A 20,682-nucleotide genomic window follows, 5' to 3' on the forward strand; every position below is an offset into this window, starting at 1 on the left:
GTACGTTTGTCGAACCGCTTTTTATTATGTACCGGTGGTATTCTAGAAAATTCTTTACATTAATTTCAAAACAGGAAGGGTAGAATATAATATCTTCTGGAATATTCAGGCTCTGAGTAAAGTGACTTCAGGGTTGGAATATTCAGGCTCTGAGTAAAGCGACTTCAGGGTTAAACTTATTTCTTCAAACATCGAACTTAAAATTCAATTAAAATAAACTTCCAAACTAGTACCAGGGATATATTTTCCTTCTTCAAAACGTACGCCGTCTATACTCTGATGTTGGCTAGATTGGACAGCTTAATGTCGAAGAATTGTTGTTCTTTATTGAACTAAATAACCTCCTTTGTCACAGCCTAAAGCTACATAGTAATGAGTTATTTAGTTAGATACGGCGAATTAACCGTCTTCGCATCATTTTGCAGAAACAGCGGCTCTTGCGCGGGAGTTCTTGCTAATGATAATTTCAGTCACCTGCCCGCCGGCGCTGGGCAGGGCTCCCGCAAATCACGTCACAACACACTTTCCGTCTGTCACGGCACTCTGTGTAATTGTCCACTTGAGAGATCTCAATCCCTCAATATGCCTTGAGTTTGAGACCAGTCCAAGCCAACGCAATCTTATGCTCTCAAGCTAAGTACGTTATTTCTAAAGCATTTATAATTTTTGATCAAAACAGTTCATTTTAATGTCGAAAATTGCCATCATGAGAGTACGTCACACCTCCACAGGGGAGAACTGAACACCTGCCCTCACATGCTTTATGGAAACACCGAAGTGTTGAGTTAAGTCTCATTTTAATTGACGAAACGTATTGAATTTTGTTACCCGTGGTGAAGTGAAATGCGTATCTCCTTCTCCAATATGGCGGTCATCGTATGTGTATGCCACTGACCATATTAATCAGGGATAGGTTTCATTTTGTAAAAAAACAGTCTTAAACACTTGACCAAAGTTCATATCGCTATCAGTTTTTGTTCAAAATTATGCTTTTCAAGTTCATTGCCACGCTTCAAATATTGAAAGATGTCAGTTTTGTAGCTTTGCTTGAAACGTTGGGAAAAAACAACAAGTGGTGTCTTTAATATCTCCCCGATAGGCAACCTAAATTTGTTGACATTTTGTTACGTCATTACGTACTCTTTTCCTACGTCAGTTTCATATTTTCGCTTTGAAACAAAGGGCTAATCGTGGGAAAAGGATGGAACTTCCATTTCGTTACAAACAGAACTCAGCGAGACCCGATAGCGGGGGAAGGGGGGTGGTGTTGCCCACAGTATGATTCAATAGTTTGTAATCATTATATTTCTAAGTTCGTTGGCGACATCGAACGCACTTCATTTGTTTACCCAAAATAATAAATAATAAATAATAAATAAAAGACTTTATTTAACGAGGGTAACATAATTTACTGGTTGCCCAGTAGTTTACAATATGGCCCTCCCTAATTTTACATAAAAAATGTACAGAGGTTGATTGCTTCATCTAAGTTTCCGTAAACTTACTTAGCGAGGCTCATTACCTGCCGGTATCCAGCCAATAGGACCTGCAACAGTTTCCCGCCGTCACAATTTTAAGTGGGTAATTAATGGAACGATCTTTATTAAACTGACGTCAGTGTAACTAGGCCAGGTGTGAAAAGCAGCACTACTGTACAGGTAGAAGAAGTTTGTTGAGATGTAAATTTTAATTTTTTTTTTTAACACAATTACAATTATTCGGTCTTCCCGAAACTGGCCAGGGGCACTCAATACGGTCTTCTCTCAAATACTTTTAAACGCTGTTTTCGGCTTTCTGAAATGCTTTGAAAGCTGTGTCGGTAAATGTTTAGGCTGCGCTATTAATTTGCTTATTTTTTGGTCATTTTAAGGGAAATTGAGCCTTATCGAATTTACGAGGGCTTTCTTTGTCCATTTCTCGAAACCCTTAGGTCTCCTTGCCTTTCTAAAAATCATAACTGACCGTTTTTTTGGTACCCAAAACGACATTTTTATAAATCCGAAAACAACAGGCCAAAACAATTTCTCAAATCTCGACAGTTCGAGGTGACAGTTCTCTTAAGAAAAATCGATTAACGGCCCTCCGAACAGATAATTCACCGAAACGAGCTGCTGGGTGCCCCTTACAAGCAGTCTTAGTTGTAGGGTATTTTTGCTGAAATTTAATATCATTTGTATACTAGGGAAGCATGCTCTGCGCACCGACATTTTAAAAGTTATCGTCCGTGTTTTTAATGGAGAAATTTCTTCGAACATTTCCCACGCGGAAAGTTCATGTGCGATAGTTCCTCGGTGTAATAAAAGGCTTAACAACCATTAAATACCATACCAACACAGTGTATATGAATTTGTTCGAAATAGTTCGGTTGGTAATGGCTTATTACCTCGATGAAAATAACGGAGTTGAAGATATTAGAACAAATTAAGGCCAGTTCATGGTTTTTTTTTTCATATGTACGTTGGGACAATGTGCTCCCAAAAGTTGCAATGGTTTTACTGCTCAAACAGAAGAGTATTAGTATTTCACGGCTCCTGTTTACAGCGATCACTGCTTCAAATTTATCGTTCAGTCCCGTGAAACAACGCTCCTATACGCAGAGAGCTACGGAATGCAGCATGCTTCGTGCACTACTGTTAATTAAAAACCCGCTATTTACCCCCTCTTTAATCTACTACCCTTTATACAGTCACAATGTTTCTGGCATATGCGAAATGAAGAGTCTACCTTTGTGAAGAAAATATATTTTGTTACTATTATACGGAATATAATTCAGTCCACAGATGGATTTTTTAGGGATGGCTGCATGTCATTAGTTTCCTCTTTTACTATTATGGAGTACAGTACCACTCAAATGTAAGTTACCACCTCTCGCCTCATTTCTCCCGAGAATCACTGAAGCGTTTAGTATGAAGCGTTATAAATAAAAAGTATGGAATATATTTAGGCCTTTCCACAAATATCCGGATATTTTTAGGGATATTTAGAAGTTTCCGATATATTTAGAAAATGTAAGATATGTAGAAACATTCATAGGTTTTCTGACTTTTCGTCGCTATTTGCTGGGAACAATTCTCAGTTCTATGCCAGAAACAATCCAGTTCAGTGATTTCCCTCTCGAAGAATATATTCAACATCACTGAAAGCGCTTAAGCTGCAATTTTCCAAAATGGCGGATGCTGGTAACATCGAAGTGCCTGAATTTTCTCCCTCAATTCCTAGTACAACAAGAAGACTTTTGAAAATTTTGGCCTAAGTGATTCAAAATCGGTGTATTTTTGCGACAAAAATAAGAGATATTTAGAGAGGTTTTCGAGATATTTAGAAAACATTTTGTGACATTAAGAACAAATTTTGAGAATTTCCGGAAAGATATTTGGCGATTTTACGTGATATTTGTGGAAAGGAATAAATATATTACATATGTCAAATAAACATATCGACCGTTTGTAATGATATTTTTGCATCCATCACTTGCGTCATCGCGGAACGTGAAATTTTAGACCATAATTGACGAAAGAAACGACCAACGGGTGACGAAGGGAAGGAAATAGAACAGAGAAATAGCAAGGGTTTAATACAGTACAGCCCCAAAATAAGACGATTCGTTCGCGAAAAAGAAATCATTCGGTAGATTTTACCGCCGATTAACTTTCATTGAGCGAGTGGCTCAAATTTCATTCGGGATTCAAAACAACTTACAACAACAACAACATAAGCCGAAAATACTGCAGAAAAAAAAAAAAAAAAAAAACCACAACTGGCGCCACAGCAAGCGTTATCTCGGCGTGTCGAGCGAGAAATGAACATACAATCCACAATCGAAAGTCTAGAGATAAACTTCGAACACATTTTTAGCAGATTGAGAAGTATTTTAGAGAGAAATAGTAAACTTTTATTTTCTATCTACTGCTTTGTCGAAAACGAGCCATATGTGGCATATTTGAGCCGCAGAGTATATTGCCAGGGTCGGAGGCAATAAGTGAAAAACGAATTTGGGTGCGATTAAGAAGAAACGAATTCGCGGTACTGAATTTTTACAAAGGAAACTAAAATGATATTATTTTGAATCATGAATCGTGAATCATGAATAGCGCCCGGGGAATAGTGTTACGAAACATTTTTAACAAAACAATAATCGTCAAGCTAGTTTTATAACTGTATCTAACCTGCTCTTAGAACAAAGCGTTCGACTGATGAAAAACGATCTCAGTTCAGGTGTTAAGAGTGTCGAAAGTAATATCCTTAGGATTTCCTTTGCCTAGCTTACGAGTTGCGAACTTTCCCGCCCAAAATGTTCCCACGTGCAGATTTTTTTTAAAGTTGTCGTGCAATTGACTTTTGCCAAAAAATGAAAAAAAGGGGGGAGGGGGGGTCACCGTGCTCGTTTTCGAAATAATGCGCATTGAAGGCCATGCATTTTTAGCTGATGTCGCTCCTTGAGGTAGAATGAGTCTTAAAAAGGAATACACATTAGACTTGAACGGTGCCATTCGAAGTAGACCAATTCCTTAACACGAGAGCAGAAAAGGAGAAATATTTGTTATTTCTTACGTACAGATTTGTTCTGATTTTCATGAAATGAGAAAAATCAGTAAAGAAAGTAAATTGTAGGCCAAGTTAGCGCTCGCGGTGCCAACCCCTATACTTGCTTATATTTTTTTCTTAGTGCGTGCGCTTGATGTGTGACGTGGTGTGACGTCGCGGCACTAATTACATGGTCAGTAAGGATGCGCTGTAACAATTAGCCTCTAACACGTGGGAAGCTAAGTAACGCGTGGGAAGCTAAGTAACAATGGGCGCGAACGTCCTTAAACTGAGTTGTCGCAATAATATTGGCTACAACTCACTTATGACAGTTGACTTTTAGAAATATCTTTGAGTTCCGCCTGTGGGCGAGTGAGTCAAGATCACCATTAAACACCGTGTTCCTTGAAGTTGTTATGGTCCACTTGATAAAAAATGTAGTAGGGCACCTTCCGCCCAGCCATTAAGCTAAAGGTAGCAAAGGTTAACTACCACCACTCATACTCTAGTATTTTTCCTGCGGGACAACCTTTCTCCAAACAGTTATATGAATGTAGAAATTGAGCAGGTAGCTATGGTGATCGATTACCCTTTTTGAAATCGCCTTCTTAGTATTTCGCACTTTGTGAAGCGCACCTCACTTTTTCTTGTTTCCTTAGACCAATGCGTGTCTTCAATTTTAAGCTTGTTCAGCTAAAACCACAGCGAGGTTTGCCTTACATTTTTACTGACTGATCTGCTGCGAGTGATGCGTTAAGTTTCCTTTGCATTATGGATGTGTGGAATTGATAACGCGAACGAGGAAAGGAGTGTCCTTTACCCCGGGCCAACTGAACAATATGTTTCATCTCTGACCAAACTCGCATAAATTACAGTGAGAATACATGCACGATATAACTGGAAGAAAGTTAGGATTATTGACCAGGTCTGGGTAACACGACCTTGCAGACAAGTCTTTATCGGTAAAAAGCCAAGTCAAGTAGCTCTTTTTTATAAAACACAGCAAAGGCCAAAAAATAGAAGGTATAAGCAATGAGGGTGACGTCAAAGACGCGTAGTAAAATAGCGATTATACTCTTTGTTCTTCGCTGTTGTCCGAGTACATTTTCTGATGCGTCGTATGTCCAAACCACACACACACACACACACACACAAAAAAAAATCGAGTCCACATTTTATTACTCAGTCAAAATATTATAGTGTTCTTCAATAGCATTGTGCAGCTGTTATTTGACCATTGTCAAGGTACAGGGTCAAATAGAAATAAATACATACAATTGGACTAAGTTGAAGTAAATATGGAAATTTTCTTTGTTATCGTATCGTAGTGTACCATTTAGTGTTTAACTTGTTGCTCTTCCATGTCTTCCTCATTCACGAAAGCCATATCAAACCAACTTTGCTTTTAATATTCACATAGGTAGTCTATCGCTTTTATTGGAGTACATTTTCAGACGTCTGTTATGCCAGTACCATGAACAAATTCGAGTACCATTTTATTTTACACCCAAGTGATGAGAGAACGTTTCAGTAGTCTTGTGCTGCTATGTGGCCTTTTCACATTCGACATTTGACATAGAAAAATATAATTGTCAAAATCTGGATCATTGGATAATGCAATTCGAGAGTTTTCATTGGCTTAGCCATCATGGGTTATGAGCCATTATATAATAATCAAATGAATGCGCGCGCTCTGATTGGTCAATCAGCTATGGTTTATTGTGCCAGTAAACTTATGGAAATTTCGCGTGTTCTATAAAAGCAATAGACCACAAGTTTTTTTGGTCTAGAGGCAAGATAAACCACTTGGGGTGTTGGCAGAACATTCGAAGAATTCTTCCAACATCCCGCGTGGTTTATCAGCCTATAAACCATAAAAACTTATGGTTTATTGCTTAATTATAACATCCTCTACAGATATGGGTAGCGTACGCGTGATTTTTTTTTTGGGCGTTTTTATTTTTAGTTTTGTTTAGTTTTCTATATTTTGGGGCGTTTTTAATGAAACAGTTATTCCATTCGGCTAGTTCGATATGAGATGATTGTAGCCAACGAGGCGCGTAGCGCCGAGTTGGTTATTTACCATCCTGTATCCAACGCGCGCTCGTCGAATAGTTGTTAATTATTACGTGGCTGAAATGTTCTGCGATGAAAAGGAGAATTCTGGTTGGTTCCATCAGCGGTCCGATTTTACAATAAGATGTGCCGCTCACGAATTAATTTCGGCGAATTGCTTTTTCAGTTCATTACACAAGATAAGCAAGTTTTTTGTTCAGTGAAAATCTTTACCTTCATGTTTTTAGCACAATTAGAATGAAATGTTCACAAAAGCGACCCGAGAAAAGTAACTATGTCCTTTCAATACATACCTCTTACTAACCTAGTTCGAGGTCCGTACTGTAAGTTACGGACCGAGTTTTTTCCCCTTCGATTCCTTCGATTTATGGCCCAAGCGCGAAGCGTGCGGGTCATAAATCGAAGGGGAAAAAACGCGGATCCGTAACTTACAGTACGGACCGAGAAGACGAGGTTAGTAAGATATTTATTATATCTCTACCGTGATCCTGACGGGTTCGGAAACGATTTTTATTCACGCGGACTCGGAAAGGCTTCAAATTTCTGACGCACCTCGAAAGCAAAACGGGTCAGTTTGAAATAACTGAATTTTTAAGTCGTTAGTACGCTTTATTACACAATTTAGAGTATAAGAAAGTTATAAACTTTCACTTGCTATAAAAGTAAAGAACACTTAGCGATAAATCACGAAACAGTTTAGCAACAAAACCAACTTTAAATTTTAGCGGGCCGTACAGGAGAGTACGGCCAGCTAAATTGACCAATCACAGCGCGCGTACTAACTGAGAGATACAATAAAATGCAATACAAATTTTATTGGCACTCCCCATGGGGGCTTTTCAGTACTAATACTACTAAATAAGTTACATTAAAATTAAAATGAAATAAATCAACGTACCATTGAAGGAATTATAAAAATGATATGAAATAAGGTAGAATTATGTGGCAATATTGCATTATGAAGATAAAAATTCACGTAAGAGTTTACCTCGTAATCTTTGTTTAAAAATATTCAGAGATTCGCTTAGCTTAAGATTTCTTTCTAAACTATTCCATAATGACACTGTTCGATAGTAGAAAGTCCTTTGTCCTGTAAAGGTCTTAAAGAGAGGAATGTTTCAAAAGTTGCGAATTTCGAGTCTCACGGCCACGTATCTCCGCTCGCTTTAAAAAGAGCGACGAAAGGTAAGCGGGAGCTTGTCCAGTCATGTATTTAAAAGCAAGCACAGCGTTACGATAATACAGTTGTGATTTAACTGGCAGCCAACGTAACTCTTTTAGGACTGGGGTCACGTGATGGAACTTTCTGTTATTACTAATTATTCGGGCAGCGAAGTTCTACACTGCTTGAAGTTTGAGGAGGTTAGTAGTTGCTGCATTCGACCAGACCGACGAACAATAAAACAATTTGCTGAAAACTAAGGCATTGATTATAATGCTTTCTTTTCGCGCGCGTGTTTACCGAGAGAAACTGACATCAATTTAGCAGCAGATTAAAAAGGGCCATTATAATAAATACTTTATCGAACTAGCTTTTTCGGTCCGTATATGAGAATATAGATCCCCTGCTTTATTTGCAGGTTTATGGACCTCGACAGCGACTCGGTCCATAAACTTGCAAGAAAAAAATAACTCGACCAATATTTCTCCAATATGGACCTCACGCTAGTTCAATAACACATATTCATTACAATAAATTTGAAACATGCTCTCGTTTCAGTGAATCCAGGAGAGTGTTGTCGTTGTAAGTAGAATTAACAAAAGCGTGTAATTTAGTTTAATAACGTAACAGATTTATACTTTGTATAAAAGATGACTAAAAATTCATTTTTGTTATGGAAATAAAGTCAGCTAAGAAAGTCAAGTTTGACCTCTTAAGCGGCCTTCACACGGCAAACTCGTGTTGGCAAACTTCAAAAAGTTGGCAAAGTCGTGCCTTCACACGTCAGACCCGCGTTAAATCACAAGACACGCTAATTTACAACATGGCCGACGTAGTCACGCAGTGGCACTGACCTGGAGTTGCCGCTTGTGTCTGGGTATTATTTTAAGTTAATCGCCGGAGAAGAAACAGAAAGTGGTGGAGAAATAGAAAGGTTTGAACGAAACACCTTATATCAGCAGAAATCCCTCCCTTGGCGCGTGGGACACGCTCGTTCAAGAGCTTCGCACAGAAGATGCCGCGGCCCTCAAAACGTTTTTGCGCATAGTCGTCCACCATTTTGTGAAGTGTCAGGCAAATCACGTGAAAAGAGCACGTGTTCTGATTGGTTGACAGTTACCAACACACGTTTTCAAAGGGATCACACGTAGTTCACATGTCAATTACGAGTTTACGAACACGAAAAAGTTGGGGGAAAGTTGGCGTGAATAGAGGCAAGTTCTATTTGTTGCCAACAGTTTGCCAACGTGTTTGCCGACTGTATTTGTGCCGTTCACACACACCAACTTGAGTTTGCCAACACCAGTTTGTTAACTTTCGTTTGTCGTGTGAAGGCCGCTATCAGAAATTCCGGCCTCACAAATAGTTCCGTTGTAAGAACAATCGCGCTTCATTCTTGTTATTTAATGATGTAGGTTTGTATTTTATGTTCTTTGCCAAATAACTTGATTTTAAGTATCAAAAAAAAAAAAAAAAATAATAATAATAATTTCGTTGTGTTCATGAAGGATGTTCGAATTTAGTTGAATTAATTCGATCTTTATTTGACATACATACGAGACATCTTGAACTTATTTGTTGAAAGACATACAAGAATACTGAGTTGTCGCAAATGCTAAGCGAATGTTTTATTAAATGAACAATATTTTATGAAATACAAATGAATTAGACCCGAGTGCACTTAATTGTCGTGGGAGGTTTCTAATGGCCTTGAGGAATCCATGCTTGTCGGCAGTTTTTGTCAAACCTATTCTATTGGTAATACACTGTTCAGAAAATAACCCGTGGTTTTTAAGGAAAGCCGAAGAATGCTACACCGAAGCAATTTTTAGGGGCAGCCCGAAACAAGCAAGTTTTAGCAGAAGACATGGGGAAGTCGTTTTTCTGCTTTTCCCATTTTATTCATCGCGGTGTATTTGTTTAAACTTTATACCGTCCAGATTCTGTAGCCAAATACTGAAGTGACAGAAATTTTGATGGAGGGATGTCTCATTACCCGAACTTGCGAGTTTTCAAAGAAGAATACTTTTTGCATTTCTAAAACAAATAAAGAACTCGACCAACATTTCCCAATACGGACCTCGCGCTAGTTAACCAAAAGTATTTATAGAATATGCACTTCAAACGTTCCGAGGGAGTATGTCCGTTAATTCAAAGCGCATTTACTGGAAGAAAACCTCAAGATACTGAAATGTATTTGTTTAACCTTTCTCATGCCTTTATAATATTTCTAAGTCTCCTTTGACCTTTTGCCAGCTGGATATTAGCAAAAGAGCGGTGTATATAACGCTTTAAGAAGTGTTTTGTTTTTATCACAATGTGATGAAAAGGAAATGTCTTAACGTGAAAGATAAATAAACAATATATCAGTTTTTATTGTGTAAAACGCAAAGGTGTGCAATAAATTGGCCTAACAAGCTTTCGTTCAGTTCAGTAATAGCTTCTATTTTATTTTTTGTGGTTACATGTATTGACAAATGACGAAAGAAAAAAAAAAATGTAACGAATAGCGGGTTCTCGTATATCAATTCGTTCAAGTACTCAGCAAGGGATGATGCTACTTAGGACTGCTGGCATTATGATCTGAATGACCCACTTTAGCCTGTAAATGTATGTTCGCTGGTGAAAGCGCGTTTGCATCTCTCGGCTCGCCGATGTTCGTGCTTGGCGAGTCTACGCCAAAAAAAAAAAAGGGTGGCACAAACATTTCACGTGATTTTTCTCTTTTGACGACCATTGTGCCTGTATAACTAATAAACATAAACTACTTTTCGCAACCAGTAGGTATAGGTCAACTATTTTCTGTCGTTTTCTGACTCCCTGACGAGGAAAGGAAGCACATACTTTTCAGGGTAAAATCGCATAGGCAACCTTCATGTCACTGTGCACGTGGAAATGATTTATGTCAATAGTGGGAACCCATTTTTACTGATTGAATTGTCAGGGAAGAAGTTTTAACACTCAAACAGCAAACTTAAATATTTATTAAGAGTACGATCCTACGCCCACGCTTAAACCTATATGGCATGAAGATGTTCATTGAATTTCCCAGTGCTGCCCTAAACCTAACCATTACAGTTCATTTTATCTTTTGTTGGAAAAGTTCACAAAATTTAGTTAGCGTCAGTTCAATATTTTCCACAGTCATTGTCTGATGCCTTTGCATGGATTAGTAACACGAAATCCCTGAACGTAGTTCAATGTATAATTTCATTTTGCAAATTGTGACCAAACTGATATGAACGGGAAGTAAATAAGCTCTTCAATTACGAGCTGATCACTTAAAAAATCGTATTTCTTTCTGTCAGCGTTCAGGTTTAATCAGCATTAGCCCTTTTAAAATATAATATTGTGTAGGGAACTTGTTTCAATTTTAATTCAGTTATTTGTAAAACTCCATGGTCGGCACTGCTGCTTTCCCCGCGGCCAACTAACGTTGCTAGATGTTGTAGCACTAGATTATCATCAGTAAAAAACTGCACACGGAAAGTCATCTATTTCCAGGTTCTCAAAGAGGAAAAATGATTTAGACCGGACAGTAGAGAGCATGTGAAGGAAAGAAGTTTGATAAACTAATCAAACGTCAAGCTACCTCAACAGAACGTTTCCACCAGAAACTATCCTAATGGACAGTGACTATATCTTACAGCTGTAGTTAACGTGAAAACGTCCAAAACTCTAGCCGAATAGTGCCACAAAGTAGATTTTTTTGGTAGATGTTTTTTAAAACAAGTTCAGATGTACAGAACATTTGTAGCCAAGTAAGTCGTGGTGATTTGATTGTGGCAGTAGAAGTGATTGATATAGTTGGTTAAATAGGAGACTGAACTTTTTTCTCTTAATTTTGTATATTTTGTAAAGGGAGTAGCGACATACTGCTTTTTAAAATGGTAATTTTTTTAAGAAGACAATGTGTTTCTATATAAACGAGGGGAAATGCCATCATGCTGGCGCTTTTTGCTTCCATACCTGTTTGGTTTGTCTTATCTCAAAGTTGCGTTATTGGTAGAACCCGTAGTTCTTCAAGAATAGCAACATTTTATCACCAGTATCTAATTAAAATGAAATTTCCAGACCTACCTGTAAAGCTCCAGGAGCTAAAAGTATACTGCGGTGGGGCTTTCCCACTTTGTGAAAGCAAAGACCATTCGCTTTGGTTTAACCCAGCAGATAGGTCAATTCCACACTCCTCCCTGATAAACTCATCTATGTCATTTAACTGTTGCTCTAGCTCGGGGTCGAAAGCGAAAAGACTCATTTTGTCAAAAGCCAGTTACTCGCGAGGACCGACAGAAACTCTGCGTGTGTTTCCTTGGGAGGAAGTCATGTCTATCCTTTAAGAGAAGTGAACTGTCTCCAAGATAATGAGTGGGAGGAGTTTGCGGTTGAAATGGTTACTAAACAGTAAGTGTACAAGTGCAATCTTTGTTTATCACCACGAACGTAGTGTTACGTTTGGGTGATAGTTACTGAATTTAAACAGATGTGGATTTTTGGACATTAAACTTGCAAAAAGGAATCACGTGTTAGTCAGGTATGAAGTTAAAACAGCTGATATAGTAGAGTATTTTGCCAAGCAATTGACCTTTTCAGGTAGCTGAACTTGAAAGGTGTCTCCATTTAAAGCGAGTTTACAGTTAACAGTCTTTTACTAGCGGAAAGCGCATACTTGAAACGGATTGCTTTTTTTCGGTCATTTCACTGTATCTAAATTACTTTGCGAATCCTAATCTGCGCTTTAAGTCGCGCGTAATTAACGTCAAAGCTTTCCAGGGAGATAAATGATTGGTTTTTTTTCGCAAACAAGCAGGACGTCTCTGCGTGACTTTTCTTGTCAGTTAAATAAATGATCACCGGAAGACTGAACTCATGAAAATAATAATTTTCGTGAGTTCAGGAGCATGGCACGAAGGGAACAAGGAACTCAGTGTCATTTGAAGATGACTTCGTTTATCAGCAGTGAAACGTGCTTTAAATTGTTCCTTGAGGTTAATGGTTTACTTCACTGCATGCTTCCTCCCTATGTTATCTGCTCTCACGAATCATGCGTGATTGGTTCAAATAAACACGTCATTTTTAGGTGAAATATTTCCTCGCAATGAATACCCAGGAAAAGTTTCCGGAAATTTCCGTGTCGAATCCAATAGCAAAGTAGTCACCTTGATACAGATGCCCCTAAAGGACAGACAATGAGCAATTTTTGAACCGGTCAAGAGCACTCAATTCCAAAGAACTTTTAAGAGAAACAGTTTCCTAAAGGTTTAAAGGCCGTACGTGTAGTTGGCAGCTCTGTCATCTTGTCCAAGTAATTTATTATTTTTTTTTCATTAACAATGCATTAAATTGGAAAAATATTGTTTTACTTTTGAAAGTCGTGAATAAAACTAACCGTTTAAACAATGCAGAAAACTTAATTGGAGTGTGCGGTCCAATTGCCGGTGTTCATCTACGTCATCTTCCAAAATTGACTGCTTCCAGTCTTGTTCGCCGCAACGTTGTCTTTTAGTTAAGGTTGTTGCGCCCATCTTACCCCTTTAGCTTACCATTGTTCTTAAAGCGTAAAACTGAAATTGCATCAGTCACTGTTCAGTGTTTGGTCCAATTGCTTTGTTCGCAATAACGTTTCAAGACTCGCTCATTTGTTTTATAATACTTTACTAGTCGCGAGCGAAAGAAGTACGCGCGCACTTGTATAATATATATCTTAACATGCATATGACACTTGTTATTGTGGCGACACCGATGATGCTTATGACCTGGTTAACCATGTATGCCACGTTAGAATTGACGGAATGAACTGCTTCTTCACCTTAAGGTGATATTTAATCTCGACCATTTGTTTGTAAGTTATCTACTTCAAAATAACTTTTTAAAAGTATTTAACCCGGTATCAATAATTATTCAGTGACTTTTTGCAAGTTTGATAGATTATATGATGTTCTACAAGTGTATTGATTTCCTCTCTTTTATTTTTCCAAATGACAATGTGAACCATTTCAGCAGCCTTTCAAGTTTCCACCCTCTAAGCGTCATTTTTCGAACATTCTAGCCTCGTACTTTTATCTGGCTCCTTGTATCATTCCCATCTTAGGCCCTTTTAAGTGGTCGCCTTTGGAGTCCGTTTTAGTAGGTGACGGGGTCGTTGAAACTTACCTTCATAGGACGATGCGAAAAATCCGTGACGCCAGAACTGGAACGAGCTCTTTATTGTACCAAGTATTATTAAATATACCACCAACTTTTCTGTTGATCATAGGTCTAATATTCCAATCATTGGTAGTCTTTTAGCTGAAGGTATAAGTGAATAAATAAATCATATGTTCTTGCTATCAATGTTTGATTGGTTTACTGGTGCAATAAAAACCAACATGAGATGTCGGGAGAACACGAGAAAAGCTTGTAAATCACGAACAGTCACTGGTAGTTATAGTGTGTGCGGGCGAACGAGAACGAAAAACATAATAGCGCGTATCTTTGTTCAGTTGCCTTGACTGCAGCAGTGGTCCGCAATGTGTGCTTAGTTCAGAAGAATTCAGTCAGTACAGCTTGTGGCTCTTCTTGCGTGAGTTTTCACTTACGATGGACTCGTACTATTTATAGTCGTCAATAGTTTCATGTTAGGTCTTCAATTCAAAGAGCATGGAGTTTCAACTTCTCCTGGGGATAGGTTTAATTTTAGTTTTGGAAACATATTTAGTGTCTCCTGCTTGAAATCCACCCAAAACAGCCCTATATTCGCCTCTCGGTTCGCGCCGACAGCTAGAATCCTGGTCGTAATTTTTCAAACTGATAAATATAGGCGCTTTGCCCGTTGCCGACATTGAGTCGGGAAAACTGGATGTGAACACACATTTTCAACTAATGTGACCAGAATTGTAGGTCGAGACCCGATACTCTTGCAGGCTAATAGCGACGATTTTTTCACTGTCGGTTTGACAATGAACTGATATTCGAAAGGGAAATCAGATGTTGATGAATTATTAGGAACAAAGCGGTTAACAAAGAGTATTTTGTTTCACTTCTGCCTTATTGCATAGTTACTAACTATGCTTATTGTTACTGTTTACTTAGATATTTTATTGCTATTTTGTTGTAATTTTATTCACGTTGATCGCCCGAAATGCCATCGATATTGACTATTTTTTTTAGGTGAAGAAGGTTGCATTAGCTGCCAAAACGTATAAAGCTAGAAGCTTTATACGATAAAGCTATTTTTCGACAGATTCTAACCATGCCTATTGTCTGCACTGCAAAATGTTCGTGTCACGTTGTGAGACTCAATAATAATCATTTGGTTTAGTCTATTTCACAGTTCCCTGCTTGCTGATCAAGCCTTTAATTCGAACAGAAGCGAGGCTGGAGTTGACTTTGTTATGATACAAACCTTGCTACTTCTCAAGTCTAAATTATTCTGTTATCATACTAACTAATTTTAATGTTATCTCTATCATCACCATATAAACCCAAACCTCGCTTTCATACAGAGGCTCTGTTACAATTCACAGAACTGTAAAATGGCCTGCTTTGGTGGACTGAATGGGGTTTGGTTTGATCATGTTAGGAAAAGAAGGTTGCTACATTAGTAACATATATGAAAACATGGGAGATAATTTACTCTAAGACAAACGAACAAACAAACAAACAAATAAACAGAACATGCGTGCCTGATGTGTTGTCTTCACTTAGTTAGTAGGACCAAAAGATTGTAAGCGCAAATGAGCAAATTGACGCACCGATCGCCTCAATAATAACTTGAATGGTAACTTTGACATAATGTAACTCCTACACGTGCGAGTTACGCAATGGGCACGTGCACGTGCCCATACTGCATACTTCTTATTGACAGCGCTGCTAACCTACAATCTCGGTCATGGTGGGGTAGTTTAGTTCTTGTCTTGTTCCCGAATTCGGCACCCAAAAATCAACATGTGTCATTTTCCCACTGTATAGATGCCGTAAAATTTCATTTGAATTGACCAATAACAAAACAATTTAATATTATACCTACAATATTGGTTAATTTAAATGAAATTTAAAAAAAAGATGGTGGGAAAATGGGAGATTTTGGTTATATATTCATCATTGATATGGGGAAGGGGTTGTTTAGATCGTTTTTCTTCCGACCGAGATTGCAGTGCTCTTAGTATAAAGTATGCAGTGTGGGCACCTGTAATCATTACGTAATACGTACATGAAAATGTTTCATTTTTCCACCACATAAATGTCTTAAAATTTCCCAATAACATAACAACCCAGTATTATAGCTACAATATTGGTTAATTCAAACAAAATTTCTAAACATATGGTGGAAAAATGACACGTTTTGGTCACAGGCCGCCGAATTCATCATTTGTTCGGCAGAGTGGTAGTTAAGTTTGTCCCGACCGAGATCGTGGGTCAGCAGCGCTCTTGGTATAAAGTATGCAGTATGGGCACGGGCAGTGGGCACGTGTAATCATTACGTAAGAAGAAGAAGAAGAAGAAGAAGAAGATACTTTATTTTTGTGTACATGAAAGTATTACTGAGATGATCGGTGCGTCACTTGACTCGGTTGGGTTTATTATCTGGTCCTACTAACTACTTGTAGGCAACAGATCAAGCACGATGAGTAGTAACAGTGGCCGCATGACATATCGTTTAAGCCAGCAACAAGTAGTCTTCAGCGAAATTTAAAACCAAAATACCCCGTTGGCTGGGATACGTACTTGGCTGTGGTTTTGACTCAAGAATCAGCAAGATATGAGCCTGACTGTGATCGTCTTCGACCAGTTCACAAAACCGAGAGAGAAAGAAGCAACTCCAAAGAGCACGACATTGACTGGCAGTAGTTTACTGAGAAAAAATTCACCTCGGCTCCAGAGATATTGTCCTCTTCCATTTAAGTGCCAGTGGTTTTCCGTTACGAGCACGACGAGTCCGTCGAACACGATCCCTTCGCTACAAACGCACCACGTCCTCTACATTTGGCCGAACGGTCGGAGTGCAATGAGGAGCGTTTCAATTATTTTCAAGCGGTTAAGTTAGGCAAGCCCAGGAAGGCGGTCTGTAAAGAAATCGAAAAGAAAATTGAGGTCAATGGGATGAACTTGAAGACATTAGGTCGTAGGCTGGTGTTTTGCTACAGCAACCGTTATTATTCTCTGATGTAAAACGGAACAACACCTCGATGATAGCCCGACCTCAGACCGTCTACTTTCTCTTATAAGTTAGCCGAGATTGCAAGCAAAATATTAACTGCGGGGGATTTGAACAAGCGAGAACGCCAGGGTTGGATGGTCGGAGAGAGAAATTAGACGGTCTGTGAAATTCTTTTGAGAGGTTGAATCCCGCCCGCTCCGCGCTCATTCTCTCGAACTTGTAAACAAAAACTACTTTAGTGAACGTTAGCAAATATAAATTTATGTTTAGAGTGAAAGCAACCATATGTTTTTCATAAGAGCCAGAGTTACTCGATTCATTTTTTTCTTGCCCAGCTTTTTATCGTCCTTGCTTATTTTTTTCTCTAAGGTGTTAGCATTATTGCCACCTTAAATTCGGGATGAAATAAACGTTAATGTATTGTTTATAGGGCATCGCCACATTTGTACCACTCATTTTCCTTAATATATATTGTAATTATCCGTTGCTCATTATGAATGGTAGCAAAACAGCGGCGGAGTCTAAAATATGGAGCCATTCCGATGGGTCTTGTGTATGATTACGTTCTGTTCTCAAATTTCATTCTCAAGCTTCGTTTGGCAACGCTGTTAGTGAAGTATGCTGTATGGGCACGTGTACTAATTGTGTAACTCGTACATGTAAGAGTTGCGTAATGTCAAAGCTACTGTATAAGTTATTATTGGGACGGTGCGTTAATTTGCTATTAGTTACCCTCAAGCCTAGCACGTTTTTGTTTTGTTTTCACGTCGGCAATCTTTTCATTATTAATTTGTTGCTTTGAGCATTTGGTAATGACAAAATTTACGATTTGCATTTTCAAAGTGAGGTTTGCTAGTGAAATATAGCTTTAGTCTGATATCAACGTGCGTAAGGGCTGTTTGTAACTAATCAATTATAACCATGCATACTGCATATATGTTTTCTGTTGTTTAACCAACGTAGGGTAAGTGAAAGTGAACGTTGTTAAGTCCAAATAATATTCAGCCATTTACATTCATCGCTGAGGAATATGCACTTCCTTGTGAGCAGCTTGTTTCAGAGAGAGTAATTAAAAAGGGAATTTGTTACTTCACGTAAGCTTTCGCGTGTTCCTGTTAAAGTTCGTTTCGTTCAAGTGCAAACAAAATCGGAAACTTCCATATCAGGGTTTATATATCAATAACATGCACGATTCATGTGATGTCACATTGTTTTATTCAATGCGGCAAAGAACTTATGTGCCAGTAAGAACTCATTCAGTCCAACCACATGAACGAGAATATCGTCCATTATGGGAGCTCTCAGCATCCTTCGGTTTGAAAATATGTTTCGTTTTAGAAAAGACTAAAGGTCTTTAGAGTGAGACTGAGATTAGTTTGGTATCAGGAATATAAAGGTATTTTGATCTTCTAAAAAGCCACTGACCTTTGTAAACGTCTGAAATAAAGTTCTAGTATATTTTCCATAGGGAAAGTTTTATCGAGAGCTGCTTTTGCGAGCAAGAAGAACTGTAACAGTAAGCTGCACTAACTAATTGAAAAGGCGCCAAAGTAATTCTATAAGACTCCATCGAATTGCCAATTTCGTGAATAATTGCTACGAACAATCGAAGCGATTTCATGGAAACCGTCCTCCGTTCGGCACGTAATCAGTGTGGAATGCTCTCAGTTTTAGCCGAGCCACAAAAATAAAAGAAATTGTTTTGTTTAAACAATTAAGGACCCTCAGACCGATTCGAATGTTCCGCAAATTCTAAACTACAGGACGCAGTTACTGTATTTCTATCTTTTTTTTTCTTCAAGGAAAACGGGGCGGGGGAGTCTTACATGTGTTTAAATTTTTGACCACATAGATGATTTATTTCATACGTGTTATGATTTATTTTCCAGTAAAATTATCGACGTTAATGACGTTGAGTTAAGGTTTCTACAACGCGTTATCATCGCTGCATATCAAAATGTTACCTCTCCGAAGTTTTTTTCCCTTCGATATCCTTTTTCCAGTTGTAATTCGTCTACGTTTATTACGACATGAAACTATTAAAAAATATATTTGTCGTGTTTGGACAGAAATTTCTGTCATCGTCAGTAACAATGTTCTTATCTTTGTTATAAATATCTTTATATAAAATTTCCAAAGCTAAAGATAAATTGATAACGACCTTTTCAATTAATCGTGGCTATACATGTCAAGTTCTGAAATTTCGAAACTACTACCTGAACGACGTTCTAACTCGGAAACAGAACGTATTCTCTTCGACATTTGTCTTTGCAGTCTTGGTTTTCTACAAACTCCTTGAATTAATTGAGCTCTAATCGTCGATTTTTTTTTTTGTCGTTCAAAAAAGCAGTGGCCACAAGCCCAGCAATAGTTTTTATCAGTGAACTTTTTTCTCGTGGCTTTCTTCCGACGATCCCCAACCAGCATAGATCGCTTTGCCACCAGCTTCAACAAAGCAGGAAGCTCAGGCTGTTCCTCAACATAACGAATCCTTGCCCCATGACTGTAGTGTGATGCGACCTGAAAAACGGAACCAGACGATTTACGTTTAGAAATTGATCCCATCAACGCCTTCGATAAACGTACATGTATTAAGGAAGCTGGCAACAGTTTCCAGCTCTTTTTTTGATAGCTATTCTTCGAATGATGAATACTATTACGTGATGCTGCAATAATGGTATCACACACATGCCCAATCATTGGTAAACAAGTTTCGGTCATCTTTTTTATATAACAGGCTACCATAGCAACAATATAACCTGCTAAAAAACCCCTTAATTTTAGTGTTAAGCGCTTATAATTTAAAAACGAGCTAGGTGGCCACCGTTTTCTATTCTCGAGCCGTGATAAACATTTTAAGACGCAACATTTTACGAAGTCTAAAAAAATTCTGTGGTGAGGGCTCAGAGCCACCTTAACTTTTCGAGCATTTAAGGGTTGTTAATTAGTTACTTATTAATTAATTAATTGAGTTGTACATAGAATTTTTAATTAATTTAATCAGTTTTTAATAGTTCTATCTTTATTCCGAAAAGCCCTTTTGGGACGAATAAAGTATGTATGTATGTATTTAAGGTGATTCTGAACTCTCGGCACATATATTTTTTTTAAACTTTGTAAAACTTTGTGTCTTATAAAGCTTAACACAATTCGATGATAAAAACTTGGTTAACTGAGCTCGTTTTTGAGTTATAAGCGCCTCAAGCTAAAATTCAGGGTGTTTTGAGCAGGTCACACTGTTGCTATGGTAACCTATTGTGCCACAAAATTGACGCCAATATTAATATTCTCACCAATGATTGGGCAGTTTTTTGATACTATGATTGTGGCAACAATGGATATAGAGTGATTTTAATGACCTATCAAAATCTACGCTTTGGAAATTGCTGGAAACTGTTTTCAGCCACCTTAAAAAAAAAAAAATGTTTTCAGAACAGTCTGCTATGAATCTGCTGTGACATACTCCGCACTCGACTGGACACGTGAGGTCTACAAAGTTCACATACTGTTGCCACCTACTCGGCTCGTACACGGATTCCAAAGACCGTGAATTTTAATTTCTTTTCCTTTTAAGTGGGGCATTTAGAAATTTAGTGACACTTGGGACCTTACGATTTTTTATTACAATTATTTTTTGATTTTGATTTTAAATATTTGACATCTTATGCACAATATTTTTTCGCGTGACTACCAACCGCCAATGAAAGCGTGCCAGACTACAAAGGATGTCACGTATTTCAATTCAAGACGTTCGAACGATGTAAATAAGTTAATTTTAGGA

The sequence above is a fragment of the Orbicella faveolata genome, unplaced genomic scaffold (genome assembly GCF_042242905.1).
Source record: "Orbicella faveolata isolate gen_17 unplaced genomic scaffold, um_ofav_v1 contig_26, whole genome shotgun sequence".
Classification (NCBI taxonomy): Eukaryota; Metazoa; Cnidaria; class Anthozoa; order Scleractinia; family Merulinidae; genus Orbicella; species Orbicella faveolata.